At 44.9% G+C, this 15,176-nt stretch overlaps 1 protein-coding gene across 3 annotated transcripts in view; it reads left to right on the top strand.

Annotated features, from left to right (window-relative positions):
• The window catches only part of LOC311521884 (NACHT, LRR and PYD domains-containing protein 12-like), a 214,173-nt gene that overhangs the window by 72,383 nt on the left and 126,614 nt on the right, over window positions 1-15,176 (top strand). The gene's annotated exons all lie outside the window — the stretch shown is intronic.

The following is a 15,176-nucleotide window of genomic DNA, read 5'->3' as shown; positions in this document are numbered from 1 at the left end:
TTTTTCCCTCTCTTTTACACTCTGAAGTTTCTTGGGGACTGTCACTTCATTACCCCACTGCCTACAGTAAGAGGGGGTCTTACTAGTAGTAGCGGGGTGTCAACTCCCCGGCACCAACAGCCTTTCACTCACTCAAGCACTCTCCTCTGGGCTTATGCCAGCCCCAGCTTTGCCTTCCAGGCTGACAAGAGAGGCACCCTAATCACTGAATCGCTGATTCATTCTCCTGTGATATCCAGCCCCTGATTCTGGTTATTCACAGAAGTACCAGAATCTTTACATGCAAAGATGTAGTGTACCCCAGTTTATCAGAGTTTCCTTCAATCACTGCTCCTGTAGTCCACACAGCACTTGTGAACACTTAAAATAAAAACAAAAGTAGGTTTATTTAAGAAAGAATAAAGATTTATCTAAGAAAGAGAGAAGGTGATGGGAACAACTGGTTGTAATGCAAAACAAGATCCTAAAGTGTAAACCTGGGTTTACCTTTGCCAGTAGTTACCTTTCCTATCTAATGAACTAGGTTTTTCCCACAAAGTTCAGTCAGTTATAGAACTAGCTGGTTTTATAAGAACCAGGATCCAAATATTCAGGACAGGTCCCTGAACTCCGCAAGGCTTTCTTTACTAAATACAGTGTGTCTTTTCCTACACTCTGTTTTCCTGAAAACCATCATTTGCTATATTCATAACAGGGAAATCCCCGCCCTGCTGTGATGTTCCTTTTCACCTCCAAGTGGTTTTGATCATTTGCCATGGTCTTTGATGCTTTTCCATTGAATGTTCTGGGATGTGGCAAGGGTAGACAGCACAGCTTTTTGTAGATACATTACACATTATACTTGATGAATAAATATCCTATAAGACGTGTTTGGTGTATTGAGTTCTTCCGTTCTGAGGTGAGAGCTGTTTGCAAAGAGCAGAGGACCCTTTGGCAAAGGTTCTCTGTGTCACAAAAACCCAATGTTATTTTCCCTTATTCTTTGTCTTTCCTCTTATTACACCAACTCCACCTCATGCTGACCCTGGTGTTCTTCCTGGCAAAGGCTTTACCTAGGTGATCTAGCATTTTGCTCGGACCATGGCCAGGCCAGGGCTCCCTCTGATCCCCTCTCTGAAGGCCTTCTGCAGCTGAGTTCTGGCTTTTGATAACACTCTTTCCAATGCCCAAGAATCTGAACCTGGGCATCTCCAGTGAGATTGACCCTGTGGAGCACTGTTGAGACTGTCTGCTACAGGCTGTTGGCCTTGGAAGCAACAGCACAGCTCTTCAGAGACGCACAGAAATGTGCGTACATCACCTTTGGTGTTTAACCCACTCAGAGGAAATACAATGACGTACTTTCCACGACCACGTCCCTCTGCTCTGTTTTAGCACAAGCACTGGCAAAGCAGCTGCAGTCGTGCAACGAGTCTTCTCCCAGTGCAGTTCCACATTGCCCCTGCTCATCCTTCCACGAGCGCTTTGATCACGCAGAATCACTGGGCTCAACACAGGGGACTTTAGGGGAAATGTAATGGCCTGTGATGTGCCGGAGGGCAGACTAGACGGGCTAATGGTCTCTTGTGGCCTGAAACTCTATGAACTGATTCTGTCACCTGCGAAGCCACTCACTGGAGTTAGTTGCAAAAATTCATAATTTTGGTTAAAAAATGGATGACTTGTTAAGCGAAATATTCCAACAAGAATTGTTTCCATTTTTCAGCAAGCTGTGCCACTCATATCCCTGCTGTATGCCAGCCCCAGAGCAGCCGAGGGAAGGCTTGTTGGTCTCTGCTTGGTCTGGCCCCTCTCAGATTTACAAAGACACAATTAACAAAAAATACCATGTTAGAGGATTAGAACTTCAAACACGTTGTTACGTTGCACTCCATATTCTTTATGGAAATATGCTTATGAATATGAATATGACATAACTGGACTATGCTTTATGCAAAATAAGTCATGTAAGATATCATTGGAGAGGTTATAATCTACTGAAAGTGTTCATCCTATTTGTATGCAAGTATCATTTCTATGTCTGAAGTTAGAAATATGTTACTAATGTAATTATGCTTATGGAGGGCTTTTAATGGTACTTCAAGAACTTGATGACTCTTAAGCAAGAAACAATTTGCTTTGAATGGATTTGTTTTCCTGTAAGTCTGTGGAATGCCTATGAGGAGGAGGGGTGATGAGGGTCCCTGTGAAGACATGTGTCTGTGTCACCTGATGCTGGAATCCATCTTGGATTCTATATTTTTCCATGAGGCATAAAAAACGTTTAAACAAGAGGACTAAGGATTCCCACCTTCTGCAAAAGCTATATGAGGCCAGTCATGAGGAAACCCCTCCTTACCACCCAAGAGGTCTGCTGGAACTAACAGAGACTGAACAGGGGGAAGGATTGGACCCGGACTAGAAATGAATCTAGTCTGTGAAAGAAGCTTATTGGAACACCTTTGAGGATGAGATATTACATGTAACCAGTTTCGTAGTGTATTAAGCTTAGCCTAGCGTGTTTGTTTTATTTTGCTTAGTAACTTACTTTGTTCTGTCTGTTACCTCTTATGATCACTTAAATCCTAAATTTTATACTTAATAAAATCACTTCTGTTTATTAATAAACCCAGTGTAAGCAATTGTTACCTGTGAGGTGGTGGTGGGGAAACAGTCTGTGCATATCTCTCTTTGAGAAAGAGGGCAAATAATATGAACTTATGATGGCCATATGGTCAGGAAGGAATTTTCCTCCAGGGCAGATTGGCAGAGGCCCTGGGTTTTTTTGCCTTCCTCTGCAGCATGGGGCACGGGTCACTTGCTAGAGGATTCTCTGCACCTTGAAGCCTTTAAACCATGATTTGAGGACTTCAGTAGCTCAGACATAGGTTAGGGGTTTATTCCAGGAGCGGGAGGGTGCGATTCTACGGCCTGCACTATGCAGGAGGTCAGACTAGATGATCATTATGGTCCCTTCTGACCTTAAAGTCTATGATTCTATGACTCTAACTTATATTGTGTAAACTTTATAAGTGTAAGATGAATTTATCTGGGGTTCAGGCTCCCAGAAAGGCTGTGCACTGGGGTGCTGAGGCAAATCCCATTAACTGAGTCTGCCCAGAGCTGAGCTGAACTCAGGGTCTGCATTCTGTAGAGGGGCGTGGCCCCTATCTCTTCATCTGTGCTGGAGGAAGCCTGGAGGGTCTAGCTAAGGAAGACAGAGTTAAGGGGTGCCCGTGTGGGCAGAAGGCTTAGGCTCAGCGGTATCTCAGCACATCAAGTGACAGTCCCAAGGGAGTCCCAATGAGAGAACACACGAGTCAATGTAAAAAAAAGTGACTGGTGCACTGGGAATTCTTGTGCAAAAACATAAAATGCTACACCATGGCAGTGCTGACTAACCTCTGGTTTATGTGCATGAACACAAACATCCCACAATGCACAATGGCTGCCTGTTGACAGCATCCACAGCAATTTCCACACTCCTGAGATGTGCTAAAGAGAACACAGAGCAGGGTAATTAATTAACAAATTAACACCAGGATGAACCCTACCCTCTGCACTCCCCCACCCCAACTAAATCCTCTTTTCTATGGTTCTCCATCATGTTGCCGGCACCCAGTGCCGAGAGACTGAACAACAGCTTGAGTGGTTCGTTACCTGGTGTGCTACACCCAATAACCACAACGGGGTGGAGAAGCAGAAAAGTTTATTTGAAGCTTCAAATAGGTACAGGGAGATTTGAATCTCAAATCCTGTACCCAGAGCAGGAAGTTACACAGGCTTTTATACATCCTTTTTGCCAGCATACTTATCCAATAGCAAGCTGCCCCAAGTATCCATATAGCCAGCCAATCCAGTTCCCAGCTAGTTCCCTGATTCTCTGTATCATTTGTTAAACTATACATAAAGCTGCTTTATTCAGCATTGTTCTTCCATATCTGCCCTGTTTGGCCTTGCTTAGTTTCAGGCAGTCTGACTCTGCAGCATATTGTTGCAGATCCTCAGCATAACTGCTGTGTGTGCCTCCAGGCGGGGGGGCCAAGGACACTTGGGCCTAGTACGCAGAGCTGCTGCGAGTGCCTCCAGGCGGGAGGGGGGGCCAAGGACACCTGGGCCTAGTGCGAGGGGGCTTCATCGACACTCGTGGTCTTCCATCCCCTCGAGTTACCTAGTGGCCATGCCCCAGTGTCCCCAACAATCACCCACTGAATGCTCCCATCCTTCCAGCCCCAAGGGACTCCACTATAGCAGGTGGGGAAGAACTTCGGTGAGCATTCTCTGGGCTGCGTGGAGGACCCCCAGGAATATCCTTCCTTTGGGCCCAGAGCACTCACATCTCTAGCTCCTATAGGAAAACGGGATAGAGAGAAACTGAGTTTAGCTACTAAACAAAACAACTGAAAAAAATAATAAAATTTAAACTAACAAGCAAACTCTGTCTAAAAAACTAACAAACATGACTGAAGAAATGAATTAAAAGAAAAAAATCCACCTCCTCACCACCATGAGCACTGACACCCAAAGCTGCTGGTGCTCTTTCATGATCCACTCTGGGCCTCCAGGCCCAGAACCTGTATAGGGGTGGGGGGAGAGGCAGTAGGAGCTGCTGATCTTCTGTCATGGCATCTGCAAATGCAGGGTGTTGCTGCTCACAGCACATACGCAGATCTTTGTGCAGGACACAACCATTTAAAGCTGGCAATGCAGCAGAGCAAAGAGTGACTACGTGCAGACAGACACTATAAGCCATAGACATTATGCAGCTGCTGCAGGAAGCAGCACGAGGAAATGCAGGGTAGATGCAACAACCCACAGGCCCTGCAACTTTTACAGAGTGCACTCTTAGGGAACAGTGCATTGTGTGCCCCAAAGATAGAATGGCTGGTGTGGATGCACTGCATCATGGCAGCTTCCAGTTCAATCACACTGATGCAAGTTGCAATGTGGAGTTCTCTAGTGTACACGTTAGATCATAACCTATTTAGGGCCTTGACAATTAGCATGAGGACTTTGAATTTAGTCTGGATGGGAATGGGAAACCAATTGACTTGGTGGAGCATCAGAGAAAGGGGCTCACATCAGCCATTGTTGCTTAAAAAAGGAACTGCTGCCACCTGAATGTGGTACTTATCTCCCCCACAGGGAGAGTGACTTGTGTCAGCCTAACACTATTCACTGAGGTCTAGCCATTGCTTGGCAACACTTGCGGTTCAATATTAAAAGTATTTAAGAGACCAAATAACCCAGCTTAATTTAGTTTATTAATAAGGGACAAAGCAGTACAATATGAAAAGGAGGCATACATACACTCCTTCTGGGAAACAATTAATGTCGCAGAACGTTCACCTCACACAGAAGTTGTGCTTAAAAAATATGCACCCAAGATCGCACAGCATGGTTACTGACAAGTTAGAAAGCACTGAAAATGTCACCCAGGACTAGAATTCACCAGACAGCTTTTTATCTTTTCTTCTTCTATCATCGTGTATCTTTCTCTTCTTTTAAATACTACATTACAAGAGCTACGAATGCACTATCCAACGTGTACTAGAATATACAATGGAATGTTCGTGCCTTCGATCGGTTTTATATTTGCGAATGTCAAAAGCTATGTTTTGCTTTGTAGAGTACATATATTTGAAGTGAAGCTGGAAGTGCTATCTCCTGTTATGATAGCCGGACACTTCCATCAGTAGATTTTGTTTTCTGTTGCTTATAACTTTGCTAACCTTAACCATATTGACTTAAATTTTCCATGCTGGGTGTCTCCTTCAAGCTGGATATTTTTGTGAAATTTCAGCCTGAATGGTTCATCCATTTTCATCCATAGCTAGGGAAACACACTGTTTACCCCAAGTAATTCTGGTGAACTTTTCAGTGAGAAACTCTATCATCCCCATGCTTTAGAGCAGGAACTTCAAATTTGGCAGGGGGAAGCATTTGTGCCAGGGGTGTGCCTATTTCTGTTCTTAGGAAAATCTGCCCCAATTTTCAAAGTTATAAGCATTTGAAAAATCTCAGTGCTGATGCTCACTGGAAACTTATTTCAGCTTTGCAGCTACAATCTCCAAAGGACCCTTCTTCACTGAGAATGCTCTACCTCTATCTCTTCAACAAGCTTGCTTTACCCTGGGGCTCCAGAGGGCTGAGTCAGCGCTGACTGGGACTGGTGGGGAAATTGGATTGGATTGGGGGATCCTGACTTCCATCTTGAGGGGTGGGATATGTGCTGGGACAGATTCCCACCCTAGTCAGGAAGGGATTAAAGAGCTCCTTTGGGATCATTCAGCCCCAACGTGGCACACCTGTGACACCTATTGCACCTTGAGAAGGGTGGCTTCTTTAAAGGGAGGATCCAAGCCCAGTGCATGCTGACCTTCAGAGGGAAGCAAAACTAGCACTCCCCTGCTCCACAGGAAACCTGCAGAAGAGACTGTGCTACCTGAGCCCTCTGGAGAGGCAGAGGAACCATCTTTACTCTGCTTTGCTTTTCATTAGCGTCCAGGCACTCAGCCTGGATCTCTCAGACACTCAGGGTGTTAGGAACACAGCCCCCTTCTCAGAGACTATTTACCTATTAACTTGTGAGGAAAAGCGGGGTGAGCCCAGACTGGTTTTTGAGTGCAAGATTATTTTCTTTGCTTTTTTCTGTCTTGGACCGTGGCCATGCCTTAAAGGAGGAGAAGACGCCTCCCAAAGACTGACCGCCAGGAGACAGCACCCTGCACTCCAAACCAGCACTATAGTGACACCTCCAGCCAGAAAGGGACCTTAGGGATGAGAGAGGCACCCACACTCACCTCACAGGAGTTACGTAGAGGTACAACCTGTGACAGAGTTTGAATAGGAATCACCAGTTTACTCAGAAACTTCACACTTTCCGTCCAGACAAGGACTTAGCCAAATACTTCAATCTACTTCTCATCTCCAGACTAGATCACTGTAATTCACTGCACCTAACACTCAATCTAACGCTGCATATGTTCCAGCTGATAGAAAGGAACTCTCCACCTCTTCTGTGATTTATGCCACTATGACCACATCAGGTCAGTGCTCCAATCCCTCCATTGGATGCCAGTCAGCTTCTGATGCCAGTTTAATGCTATCGTCTTAATCGTCCATGGAACCCCAGAACCAAGCCCAGGACCAGAGATGACTCCCAGCCAGTAGGAGCAGACAGAGAAGCAGCCTCAGCAGAGACCAATGAACACTGATGTCATCAGACTGCCCGCTACAAGTTGTCACTCTTGACATTCTCTTCCTTGTGCTGATTGGCTGTTTGTTGCCACCCTGTCCTTTCCCCTCCCCTCACAGTCGGTGCATCTCAGCCTCTTTCCATGCTCCCCTCTTTCCTTCCTTCTCCCCTCCCTTCTTTGTCCCCCTCCATTCCTATCTCTTTCCATTTAGCTAATCCCCACCTAGCAACTCCTACCCAAAGAATTGTGGAAAACCCAAATGCAAAGACTCACCCACCTTTCCGCCACAGCAAAATAACAAACAAAAGGTCACTATTCCTTCTGCTTGTGTGTTCTGTCCCTGTCCCCTCCCTTTTGTCTGTCTTGTCTAATTACATCATAAACTCTTCAGGGGAGGGACTAGCTACTACTCTGTACAGCTCCTAGCACAATGGGTCCCTGTTGCTGGGTGAGCCCTAGGCACTGCTGGAGTTACTAAATTATGTGATTAGATCCTTCCCGTGCCATTGTTGGCACACAGGGTGTAAACCAGTCTCTTCCATTCCCCTCTGTCATCTGCTGCTGCTTGCATTTGCTCTAAGGTGTTGAGATGGACTATTCTGTCCTCTCTGCTAGGGCTTCTGCTCAAGGTTTCTCTTGGGCACCCTTGTTTTCTCACAGAATTTGATTTCCACTTGATGTCTTCATGTGGGAGTCTGTGTTGGCATCTGGGGTACATGCCCCAAATATGTTCAGTGTGCCCTCAGATTGTGTTGGAAATGAGCTGCTCGTTGGTGATTTCTTAGATCTTTTTGTTGGTGATGACGTCTTTCCAACCAATGCCAAGCATCTTTTGTAGGCACTTATTTTCGAAGACTTCTAGTTTTCAGAACAAAGCTTCGTATCTTTCCAGCTCTAGCAGCCTTATCTTAACACCAAGATTATGTTTGAATTGAAGATTCTCAGTTTTGTTCTGGTGCTGAATATCTTTGGTTTCCATACATTGCTGAGTTTAGTGAATGCCTTTCCTATACTTGATGTCTCTTCCTTCTTCAGGTATCGGTTGGTCAATATGGTGCTGCTGAGATAAGAAAGTAGAAGAATTTGTCTGATATTTTTGCATTCCAATGTGCTGTTACTGCTTGACCTTTGGGTTTCAAGGATGCTTGTTTTAGCATAATTTACTGTGAGCCCTGCTTGCCTGCTATTTTCACCAAGTTGTCTGACTTTCTAACTTTTCAGGGCTGTTGCTCAGTAGTGCAATATCATTAGCTAAGTCTCGGTCTTCTTGGCATTTGCTGTCTACCTATGCTATACTCGTATTTGTGTTACTAATACACTTCTGCATTGCTGCATCTTGTGCCTGTGTCTGGCAGTCCCAATCCCTGTTAAAGTGTGGAGGGTTGAGTGCAGGGCTAAACACATAGTCTCATAAAAACACCTCACCAGTTATAGAAAAAGAATGAGGCTACCATTCTGATAAAAATGAACACTGCTTCCCCTTTGTGCTTCAGGAAGGCTCCTGATGAAAGCCAGTCTCTGGAAGCCAAGGCCCTGTAAAGTTGGATGTTGACAGCAAGAAAACTCTTCAGGGCTGGTTACTGGAATGTGAGAACAATGTTTCACACACCAAAGATCTTGCAGCTCATGAGAGTTATGGAAAACTATAGACTTGAAAGCCTGGGCTTCGGTGGATAAGAAGTACTTCAGGCAAGAGAAGAAACATCTGATTTACTCAAGTCATAGTGACAACAAGCACTCAGAGGGAGTAGTTCTCATTCTGACAGATTCTTCAGAAAAATCATTCATCAGCTGGGAACCTACTAACCAACTCATCATAGATGCCAGACTCCAAACCAGATTCCTAAAGATGTCAGTTATACAGTGCTTTGCACCAGCTAATCAGGTTGCTAGAAAGGGAGCCCAGAGGATGATGTTCTGTGCTGCTGTGAGTCTGTGCTGCTCCCGTGTCATTTGTGGAGCTCTGGTGTTAACGGCACCAGCGTAGCTTGTACCTTGCTGGTTCAGCAGATCTCAGTGTTAATCATAAAGAAAGACCACGGGCTCGGTTCTCTGGTGAAAGCTCGGTCAGGTTCATTATGGACAAGGTGCAGTTTCAGAGCCCCGACTCAGTGGTTACAGTTATACTGACACAAGTATGCCCGTGACAATCAACAGAATGTTGTCCCCTAGACAAAGAAACCACAGACTTCTTATGACTTCTCCTTTTATACCTTGGTACAAACAAGTTGCATATTACACTCCAGATGTTCTTAGTTACCATCCTTGTACCTGATAGCTCAAACAAAACTTTCTCATCCATTATCCTGTCATTCTCTCCTTATCTCAAAGGGGTCTCTGGGTTCTTGTACCATCCCCGCAGACCAGGAATGGGTTTACTTGATTATCTGATACCTAGTGTTACTATTTTGACATGGCCTACTTTGGTCCACGCTCTTACTATGGTTCATACTTTTAGCCATGCCTAGGTCTCAAGCAAGGCCTCCAGATGATAGCAGGTGGTGAGCCAGTTGGAACTGGCTGTTATGTTTTGCAGAGGCTCACTTTAAGCAATGCTGATCAGTTACACTGAATGAAGCAGACCTCTGTCAGACTCCCTGGCTCTATCTGATCATTGAGTAGCACAGGAGGTTCATTTTAAGTTGAGTTGCATCAATCAGTGGATTCTTAAGTATAGCCAGAGTGCTGCATGCTCAAAATTGGGGGATAGATTTCCCTCCTCAAAACCAGATGTTGTGAATACTAGCTAGTAGCAATCCTGGATGCTTTTACTATCTTTCACCAGCCAAAAAGATCTAGAATCAGACTCATTGGTCAAGGATCAGATATTTTCTAGTGATTCCTGTTTTGTGAATAGTCAGAATTGTGAGAAGGAGGCTGTCATTTTATCCCTGATGGCCACAGCGGCCATCCCGGATGCGGAAGAGCTTCTCTGTGGAGTGAGTGCCCAGTTCCTTTCAGTGAGAGGTGCTGGGCTCTGGAGATGAGAGGAGACAACTAGACTGATAAAGTTATTAACAGTGATATGTGACTTAGTATTGCTATGGCAGAGAAGAAGGAGAATCTCTTGGCCTCTTCATGGCTAAGGAGCGGGCATACAAAAATTCTTTGTACAGACGTTTATTTCTTCTTGTGTTTCTCAACACTGACACTTGGGTTTTCATTGCTCCTGCTTCATCTGTCACGGGTGGGAGAAACCACAGAGCTTTGTGAGTGCCAAGGAGGGGAGGAGGTACTTAGAACCCAGTGTTGAGAGCTGTGGTCAGTCAGTGATTATCATGTCTCTCTGGCTCGTCTCATCCTTTTGTGCTGGGCTAGGGTACCAGTGTTTTGTAACAATAACTCGCTCCTTGAACTCTCTGAAGCAGACCATGAAAGTAAGTCACAGACCAGGCTGAAAGTCAGTGTTTCCATTTTGCAGCACATTCTGAAAAAAAAATCAGAATGAAAAGTAGGAATTTTGAAGTTTTCCCCTGGAATGGAAAAAAAAAAAAGAACCATTTTTTAAATAATCAAAACATTTTGTTTCAACAATATGTTAAAGAAATTAAGCCTGGGGGACCAAGCACTGTGTCTCCCAGTTGAACCCAGGGCTCCCAGGTCTTCTAAGCTCCCAGCTCCCCGTCAGTCGGCTAGAAACCCTGGAGGCAATGACTGAACCAGAGCTTCAAGGCTCCCAGCTCTGTAGCAGGGAGTCAGGAGCTGAAGCCCTGCCCAAATTGCAGTTCTGAGGGCTCGCAAGGCTCCCTAGAGTGGAGCCTGAAGCCAAGCCCCAGCCAGAGCAGAGTTTCCTGGGCTTCCAGATGCTTAGCCACTAACTTTCACAAATTCAGTAGTTTTACTTTCTGTTAGAACATCAGCAGCAAACACGGACTGCTTCAACCTTGTTTCTTAATTTAATGTAAATGATGTATGTAGATTATAGCAAATTTAAGCCTTAGCATGGGATGTCTTAATTTCAAATTTAATTTTAAATACATTTTTTTTAAATATAAACCTATATAATGTATATACTACTCTGATTTCAATGAAAGCTGATTTAAAGAATTTTTTTTTATAAACTGCTTTTTTTTCTACACCCTACTTACTTGCAATGTCAAATTTAAGGCAAAAGCAGAACACGACAGTAGGTTTATTTCTGCAGGGCTGGCTTGTTGACGTTACTGCTTTGAAGTCAAGACTAAAACCAAAGATTTAAGTTTGTGCAAAGCGGGATATTTTAGCTTGCATTATAACATATTTGCATGAGGGGATCTTGTTTCACCAACTCTGACTGCAAGCCAAACACTCTGGCCATTGAGTTACCAAATTTGGCCCTTTTACAGAAACTCTTCCACAATTTTAGACCCACTTTACTGGCTATGGGGCTCCCTGCAGCTCACTGTTCACCACCAGGTATAGCATGGATTTGCTCCGCAGAACCTCCACGTGCTTGTCCTTTACTCATGGTGTGTGGCCCAGCAGTTCGATGGTCCAAATGATGCTTATCAGCCACTGTCGTGTGTGTGGGGAGCTGTCTTGTTTGGGTTCCAGTGTTTCAACCAAAAGTGTCTCCCATGAGCTTCTCTTGTCACCAAGTGAACAATCACCAATTTATTCTTTCCTGTGCAGACACTGGACCGCAGGTGCTAGCCGAATAAATTCCACATTTTGTTTAGGGTAGTTGTATTTTTTATTACATTAAAGCGACAGCTCTGCTATAGTTAATGTTCAGACCAGCTCCCTGTCCCCCACTTTCCTCTGTGTGCTTGGATCTGGGAGCAGCTGCCCATCTATGGGAGTCTGACCCTCATCCATTCCCCCCTCAAATGAGGCGGGTGCCAGGGGGCTTGCCTGTTGGGGGTGTCTGAGCCCGTTTCCCTACCCTGCATGTGAGCCAGGATCCTGGAAGATCCTTAGAACAGGCATGCTCAGAGGATGTACCAAGAACACACTCCTGAGGCAGGTGTGCTTGACACACATCAGAAACTTTCCAGCACTGAGGGGGGAAGGGAACACCCACAGAAATGAATGGAGCAGTTCACATGTCTCAGAGCTATTTTTTCAGTCTGTCTTCATCTCCATGGGTTATTCTCTTTCAGCTGAGAACATCTCATTGAGATGAATGGGCCATTACCACCCCTCTGAGCCTTCAACTTTGAGGTGTGAAACCCACCTTGAGTAGAAATTTGAGAATGAACTGTCAATGTCTGAGAAAAACTTAAGGTAAACGCCCACACAACCTTAACTCTGCCCTCTCTGAGTGATGTCTTAGAATGCCCATAACACACACATTTGCACTCTGCCTTTTCATTTTGATGGACAGGTGCTACCTGCCCTTGACCTACACTCAAACACTGAGCCTACTCCCCGGAGAGAATACCACATCTGTAAAATGTAACAGCCACTTCATACCCTTTTACAATCCCTTCAGACCTGCACACAGGTTGACACCTAAACCTTTACTTTCCCCTACCCATCCTTAAATCCACAGACTGCTCTCATATCCCACCTCACCACTGACACTAGCCATCGCACCCACTGCCCTGCTCCTGACACAACCTCCACAATTCTATACTGGAATGATGCCGACTGGAACCTCATGGTTCACATGCAGCTCTTTTCTTTGAGAATACACACAGAGGAGACTCAGACCCAGATCTCCTCATATCACAGTCACAGCTCTACGATGACACTCCTCAGACTAATCCCTACATCTCCTCGTATCACGATCACAGCTCTTCCAAGATGCTACAATTTATTCCTCCGCCATTCAATACAGTTACACCTAACACAGTGAATGAATCTAGAGGGCATGCACTTAATTCCCAGTGGCTATTGCCAGCTCCAGGGGGCAGAGTTAAGGTTGTATGGGTGTTTACCTTCGCTCTATATTTCCTGGTTTTCTGAAGTATGAGAAGGGCATAAGCTGTCACCGAGCAACTCTGAATTAAACAAGATTTTTGTTATTTAATTATTAGTGTATTACAGTATTGTTTAAGTGCCCCATCCATGATCAGGGTCTCAGTGTGTTAGGCACTGGACATGTTGTAAGGGCAGGTGTCGCCAGGCGGTTCTGTTATAGTCTTCCAAGTTCTTTTTTAGCACGTAAGCAAGATTTTAGTCTTGGGGCAACACGTGTTTTGTTTGTTTTATTGGATTTTGCAAGATTTGGTGGATATGCAGTCCTGGGAAGGAGGGAGCTGTGCCAGCAGCCAGAGAGTTTGCTGTCTGACTTGCACTGGGATTACAGTCTATTCTGGTGGCAAGTTTCTCCTTGGGAGTTTGGTGTTGGGCTGAGATCCCTGAAAGAGGAGGCAGCCCATTTTGCTGTGTGACTATCTCTCCACTTGATTCCAGCTGCCAACTAGACATTGAGCCGTTGATAACGACCCGTTGAGCCCAACAATCTAGCCAGCTTTCTATCCACCTTATAGTTCATTCATCCCATCCATAATTCTTTAACTTGCTGGCAAGAATACTGTGGGAGACCGTATCAAAAGCTTTGGTAAAGTCAAAATATATCACATCCACTACTTTCTCCATATCCACAGAGCCAGATATCTCATCAGAGAAGGCAATCAGGTTGGTCATGCATGGCTTTCCCTTGGTGAATCCATGTTGACTGTTCCTGATCACCCTCCTTTCCTCCAAGTGCTTCAAAATGGATTCCTCGATGACCTGTGTGTGAGGGGTTTTTGTTTTTGTTCACTACGTAATCTTTCCAACTAGTAAAAAAATTTCAAATAGAGACACAACTTAGATAAATTCCTAACTCACTTGCAGAGGTAGGTGGCATCAGGGCTGTAACGTAACTTCACACTTAAAAAATGGCTCTTATATGCATTTTAAGACTTTAACTGCAGGTGATGGCATTTGAAGGAACTCTACTGTGAGAAACCAAGATCTGGAAAATTAACATAAAGCTGCTTAGCTCTGGTGCAGAGCTGGGTTTGTTTAGAATACAGGGTAGATTTGTTGTTGACCAGACATGGTCAGTCATGTTTCATGTCTGTAAAATACAGGTGTGGATTGAACTTTGGATTCCTTGCCTTTAGGCAGAGAGGTGCAGTTTGTGCTCTATTATTCACTGGCTGCCTCTGTCCCAAAGGGTCTCCTCCAGAAGCTGGAGAGTGCCAGAGTTTAGGGATGCTCCAGCTACACCCCATCCTCCTGGCCACTGTCCCTGTGCTGGCATGTGGGGATGGGGGCATGGTGAAGGAACCACTATGGGTAGGGCTGCCATCAGTGGCTTCTGTACAGAGAGAATCCTTCTGTGGCCATGGAAGAGCAGTTTAGGATTGCTGTGCGCTGCTGGTGCCTCAAATATTATTTTCTTTCATCTACTCACTTTTGACCGTCTAAGAAAACCTTCCATACATGGGGAAGTGTAATAACTTCCCTACAAAAAGGCATCATTAGATTTAAAGTTATAAATGCCTCTCTATGAACTTGAAACACTGTTAAAACACTGGCAGTATGTTGTTGTGCTGGAAGGTGTTAATGGCTGCCAGCAGTCACAGGATAGGTTAAAGCTTATGGGTCTGCCAACCAGCCTTCATTGAGGCTAAATAGGAGGACCAATTAAATATCCTTTTATATAGTAATAGGAGAAACAATAGGCCACATGGAAAGGCAGATGAGAAGTTTCACCATCCAGCTTGAGCAGTTTTTCTGAAGTCTGGTTGCAAATGCAGGGGGTAGGAGATGTGTTTGATGGCAGCGGTGTCTGTGTGTGTGATAGCCAGTAGGGGACGTAAGCCATAAGAAAGGGATCAGAAGATGAGACAAGCTGTGGGGAGCTTGACCCTGAGAAGGAGCCCTGAGAGACAGAGATCCCTGAGCACTGCAGTGGCTGGAAAGGCAGGCTTGGGGATTTCTGAGCCCAGACCTTTTTCAAAAATGTGTTAAACTGTTTCTTTCCTTTATGTCTGGCAGATAAGTCATCAGGCTGTCAACATTTCAATCTCCACTGAGCCCACTGTTATTCATAACCCAGCTATGGTGCCCTTTGAGAAA

The sequence above is a fragment of the Lepidochelys olivacea genome (assembly GCF_965140295.1).
Source record: "Lepidochelys olivacea isolate rLepOli2 genome assembly, chromosome: 6".
Lineage (NCBI taxonomy): Eukaryota > Metazoa > Chordata > Testudines > Cheloniidae > Lepidochelys > Lepidochelys olivacea.
The sequence above is the reverse complement of the archived record's forward strand: the minus strand, read 5'-3'. Positions and strand labels throughout refer to the sequence as shown.